The sequence below is a fragment of the Panthera pardus genome, unplaced genomic scaffold (genome assembly GCF_024362965.1).
Source record: "Panthera pardus isolate Hobbes unplaced genomic scaffold, ASM2436296v1 HiC_scaffold_2, whole genome shotgun sequence".
NCBI classification, from domain to species: domain Eukaryota; kingdom Metazoa; phylum Chordata; class Mammalia; order Carnivora; family Felidae; genus Panthera; species Panthera pardus.
The window spans coordinates 67,468,647-67,474,646 of record NW_026526765.1 but is presented as its reverse complement, the minus strand read 5'-3'; the positions used below and the strand labels follow the sequence as shown (position 1 = coordinate 67,474,646).

The following is a 6,000-nucleotide window of genomic DNA, read 5'->3' as shown; positions in this document are numbered from 1 at the left end:
AATGCAAACAAACCTGATATTAAAAGGCATAGCTTCTATGAAATGAAAGTGTTATTATTTTTTAAGCACTCTTTCCAACTTAATGAAATTTACCAGAGTGAATTTTAAATAGTATGTCTGAAATAGCACTTTATTTGCAGAAATTCATTTCATGCAAATTTTCAAAACTGTATTTAAAGTAAAGCACATCGGGCTTATTAAATTATGTGCATGATAGCTAGAACAAGGAAACCCTGGAAATCAGTTTAATTTCCTTCTACTTCTCCCCTTCTCATATCCTTTTCTTTCACTCTTATTGACAGGCTCTCAAGACCCCACTGTTCCTGCTCTGTGGGGTGATAATTGCCATATGAAGCAGGAAGCTTTAAACAGAAGAGGAATTAAGTATGCCAGGGCCAAGCTTACCTGTGGAAGCTGCCATCATCATGTGATTTTAAAAGTTCCAAAAGACCTCCTTGCCCTCCCTCCCAAATTTTGCCCACTGGCTTCTACTTCAGAGCCAGAAATTGCCATAATTTCTACTCATTGACCCAAAGAAGTGAAGACTCTTACCTAAATACCAATATTATATATGAGAAAGAGTGTAGCAAGGTTTAAGTGGAAGGATAAAGAATGAACGTATAAGAGTTGTGAACTTGGCACATCAGTGGGAGACTCTGAAATCCAAGCTAGTTAAAGTGGAAATTTCATCTACAATACACTTGGTAAGGGTGAAATGAGGTAGATATAGGGTCAGTAAACTGGAATCTTGGTAGATAAGTAACATGGTGAGTAATGAGTGTTCGATTTCCAGAGAAAAATGAATCTTCTCACTGGAGCAGAGTCCAAAGTCTTGAGAAAAGCTGATTCAGGAGATACAGGGAAAACTAGGCACCAAAGAAGCAAATCAGAGATAGGTCAGATGAGTTTTTCCCTGGGGACATCTTAAAGGCATCAGACAACTTCCTAATTGATAACAGATAATATGATCAACTTTTACTCAAACATTTGAGATCACAGCATAGAAGTAAAGTGGAGTTGTCTAGTTGGTTGATAGTAAGTATCTGTAACTTAAAAGACCAAACAAGACTGATGACCTAAGAGAAAAAAATTACAACTCATCCACAGTGAGTTGATGGAGTGACATCACCAGGAAAATATATTAAAGAGTAAGACAGAGAATATAGCTGCAAAGACCAGGAGTAGCTACTGGGCTAGAAAAGGGGCAAGAGAAAGATTTTGAGATGAAAAAGAGGAGCCAGAAGGGTCTAGAAAACTAAAGGAAGAAAAAAAATTTCAAGAAAAGTGTAGACAACAGTGTCGATAGTTGGAGAGAAGCAGACAGAATAAGGACTCTGAGTAGAGTAAGATGGAGGGCACTGATGAGCTTTCACTGCATAGATTCAGTCGAATATAACAGGCAGGATAGGCTGTGTAAAAAGAAGATGGAGGCACAAAATATAATCTACTCACTGGCCATTAAAGGAAATAGAAAACCGGATGATAACTCAAGGAAGCAGTGATGTCAAGGGAAGAATTTTCTCATGGTAGAGGAGACCAAAAAGAGAAAGTAGATCTTATTTTCTCCTTTTGGCTTGAAGGTAAATAGTGAGCACAAGTAGGCAAGACATGTTTTGGCCACAGGTCCCTTTAGAAAACAAACTGGGACAAAATTAACTCCCCCTCGAAAGTAACAGATGTTGGTGTCTCTGCCAGATACATTGTTAAGGAATGAAAGACGTTTCTGCAAATACTCCTCACTCCATTGCACCCCATCCCACTCCCACCCTGCAGACACTGTGTGCTTTCTAGCAGTTTCCCACCCACAGGACCTCCGTCCAGCCCTTTCCTGCATCAGGCCTGGTGGTGGTAAGACCCATTCACCTCCTCTGTTTCAGCTGAGCCATCTACTTGCCTCTAAACCAAGGTTTCCCAGCTTCTGCACTATTGTCATATTGAACCAAATACTTTTTGTTGCCGTGGGGGTGGGACTTCCTGTGCATTGTAGGGTGCTTAGGAGCCTCCCTGGCCTCTCCCCACTAAATGTCAGTAGCATGCTCTCCTACAGTCCCAACGATTAAAAAAGTCTCCATATACCATCAAATGTTCTGGGGGCAAAATACTTCAATGCCACATGGAGAATCACTGCTACAGACACTTCTTTCTCTTGATTCTTCCTAGAGTTCAATACACACACCCTCTCCCACCCAGTTTCTCCCACATTTCCTGTCTCTGAAACAAGCAAATGACACTTTTTTCTTTCCAACAATTTTTCACAAGTCTAAACAAATACAATCCTGAAAAATTCCACTTTCAAGTATGCTAACGAAATGGCCATGCCCCTAGATTCCAAGGGAGTGTGATAGGAAAGGAGGGCTGCAGGTTCCATGCTCCCTTCCTGGGATTCCTTCTTGGCTAAGCCTGGGATATGGCTGCATCCCAATTATGGTGACACTGGATGCCAGACCCACCTCCTGATTCACAGTCTTGGACACACATAAAGGTTGCACAGCCATTAGATCCGGTAGGTTGGCTTCATTATTTCTTGTCAGGTTTTGGCCTCGCGGTCCCCCCTTTTTGCCAAAAATTTCAGTGTAGTTTCTCGGCAGTTTGTTCTTCTTTTGCTAGTCCTCTAACCTCTATCCTTCCGATATTCGGATTGCCCAAGTTTTGGTCATTATTTATAGACCTTGTATCACATGTAGAGACTTATGGCTCCTAGCCCTCATCCAAACAGGAGAGTGAGGAATAGCATCTCCCATTAGACTCCAAGTCCCCCTCCTTGGCCCCAGGCTGCCCTGCAATGACCTGTGCTCACTCCTTTAGTCTTCCAGGTGGTCTCCAAGGCTCTGGCTGTGTGATCGAGCCCTCTCCCCCGTCTCATTTTTCTCTGCACTTTTCATTTGACTAAAACATCTTTTTGAGTGTTGAAACTAGTTTGAAATGTTAGACTTCAATAAATTCTTCCCACAGTCCAAGCAAGGAAGTACATCCTTGCTCACTTAAAGTGAAAAAATAACAGATACATATTGAGTCTAATAAATTATTAATAAATTTCTAATGGATGACACTTGCTCCACCACTTTTCAAAAGCCTCTCTGAGTCATTATTTATGTCCTTTCCCTCATCCCTCTGAGGAAGTAGTTCTTTACCAGGTCAAGTCATTTTACACAGACCCCAGCACTAACTGATAATTTAGTTAACTTAGGGTTACATCCCTGACCTCTTGATCAGTGCAGACATTAAAAGTTCTTGCTTCTAACACTCATACATATATCCACATCATTCAACATAATTCTCCTGTAGTCTATTGGTCTCCTTAGGGTCAATTAGCAGTTTTTAAACCAAGATTAATACAAATTTAAAAAATGGTATGGGTTATTATAGGAACATCTCCACAACCTACTAATAACTTAAAAATACAAATTATAAAATAATACAGTTAGCAAAATGTCTTGTGTTTAGAAAAATATATACAAAGCAAAATTATATATATAATCATTTGTATATAAAAGTGATTACACGTACACACTGTGTACACATTTATAAATACGTATATATGCATATGTATATATAATTTCCAAACATAAAGCTAGAAAAGTTCAAAGACAGAAACCACACTTCAGCAGGGTTACCTTTGAGGAGTCTGGCACTGGAGAGAGGCTGACCCATGGGGAGAATCTTCCATAGTGCTTCACCATGTGGATGCAGGGTAGAGAGACCATTCCCCGGGAGATGAATGTCAGGGTGTTCCTCCTCCACCTGATTCTGTGTTTTAATAAGTAAAAAGGTACATAAGAAAAAAAAGTTCTTACTTCTACACTCAGCCCCTTTATTTTTGGAAATGTATTTGCATATGTCTTTGGAATCCTCTCTTTGAATGATTTCATTCATTGTAATATAAGGCAATATTTATTGGTCCCATAAAAAGGAAAGACGTTTGGTCTCCTATCTTTCTCATGTTTTTATCATCGTGAGGATGGTTACCATTTATCAAAAACAGTCTATCCTTAGTAATACTCTCCACCTGGCTCCCAGATCAAACAACATGCCTGTAAATATTTTTCTTTCAGCCCTCTACCCTCATATAAACACCTAGAGGAATAAGTGCCTGTTTTTCCACTACCTTCTGGATAATTCCTTTAGTCCCTGCTCCAAAAAATAACTAAACACTTCCCCTAAGGCTTTCATAAAAAATTCCTTCTAAATCCTACCAATTCTCCTCTCAAACTATATAACCTAACTGAGCCACTGACTCCAGCATATGCCTAACTTGAAAGAAAGAAAGAAAGAAAGAAAGAAAGAAAGAAAGAAAGAGAAAGAAAGAAAAAGAAAGAAAGAAAGAAAGAAGAAAAAGGAAGGAAGGAAGGAAGGAAGGAAGGAAGGAAGGAAGGAAAACAGAAAGGAAGAAAGGAAGAGAGAAAGGAAGAAGGGAAAGAAAAGCCCAGCCAGAAATGTCAATACAGGAGTCCAGGATATCCACTACCACTTTACTTAGGACTGACAGGAGACACAAACACACACACACACACACACACACACACACACACACACACACAAGCCCAGCCCTTCCCTTGAGCAAAGACTCTTAAGAATCTGTAAAATGTATATATTGAATCGATCTACTCATGTCACAGATAAAACTAACAGGAAAGAGCTTTCAGATCATTCTATTTCCTAACCTGCAAGATGAAGAATTATCATTTATAATCACTTCCCACTGCTAAAAACTCAATACATAACAGTAACTTTAACTCTTGGTTTATAACCAAACTTTTTATTTAACTGACCTGGAAGGTTGATTAAAATTCCATTTGGTGTTATAATTTAAAAACAAGTGAGATGACACTTCTAAGAATACATACACATCCACTTTTTTGAGTCATTTGGAAGGATTATAGAAATAAATGAACTGCACAACGAAACCAGTAGAAGTGAGAGTTGGTCCCTGTGGGTGTGTGGGGATTGAGTATAGCGAGGAAGTGATAAATTGGGAAAGGAGAACAGGATGCATCTCTCTTTAGGCCACAGAAAATAACATAGGAAACTGTTAAAGAGTGTAGGAAGGGTTTTCTCCCACTTCTTTCCTCCCACAGGAAGTCACTAATACTTTCTGAGAAAAGAGATAAGTCGTCTAGTTTTTACCCATTAGTTAAAAACAGCAATTTCTAGACTTAAGCATATTAGTGAGGACTGCCCTTTACAACAGCTCAAGAAAACTCCACTTAGAAAGAAAACACTTGACAGTAATCCCCATTGTTTCTAAGGTAAACCCACTCTATATTAAATGTAACTTTAAAACTGTGACTTTTATAAAGAATAGCAAGTGGGTTAATACTGGAAATTCTAAGGCCTTGCTAAAAACACTTCAAATGTAAAATAATCCTTATCTAGAATTAATGAAGCAAAAGGGGGAGCATAAAGAAACGTATGCTTTTAAGGGGCATTTTAAGTATGAGTATATGACATGCCAGCCTTTTTGAGAACCTTTGGTAGAAACAACTGAGTGGAGCTACTTGGTGCCCCCATTTCCCTCCTTATACCCTCCTCTGAATGATGTGAAGTAGGTAGCTCATATGCGGAAGTAGGTAGCTCATAACAGATCTTAGTCTGGCATCCTTAATCCAGAAAGACACTTTAAGAGGCCAGGTCAGTTTCCATGGAGGATGAGGCTGGAACACCTCCCTTCCACTCCTTACTCCCCCCATACAGGTGCTTACTCCCTGGGCTGTCCCCAGAATTAACCTTGAAGCCCGGCAATCAGAGAAGACAGACATATATTCAATCTGGTAAAAGTCCTGAGGCTAGCTTCTCATCTCTAGAATTTAACCACTTACTAGCCTGCTCCTAAATCATTTTCACTAGGTCATGATGAAAAAAACATTTTTATCTCTAATTCAATCACAATTTATGGTTCTAAGGAGAAAATAATGGCATTGAAAGTCAAAAGTTATTTACAGAACTTCTGATATGTTCTGCCTTCTAGTAACATGTGATTCTTTCCATAGTTCTATTTTTTAT

General features: G+C 39.1%; 1 long non-coding RNA gene across 1 annotated transcript in view; it reads right to left on the bottom strand.

Moving 5' to 3' along the window:
- Positions 1–3,620: 3,620 nt before the first annotated feature.
- Positions 3,621–6,000, bottom strand: part of LOC109267603 (uncharacterized) — a 39,820-nt gene continuing 37,440 nt past the window's right edge. The window contains exon 4 of the long non-coding RNA XR_002080193.2: positions 3,621–3,747. This is a non-coding gene — a long non-coding RNA (uncharacterized LOC109267603). The remainder of the gene's footprint in view (positions 3,748–6,000) is intronic.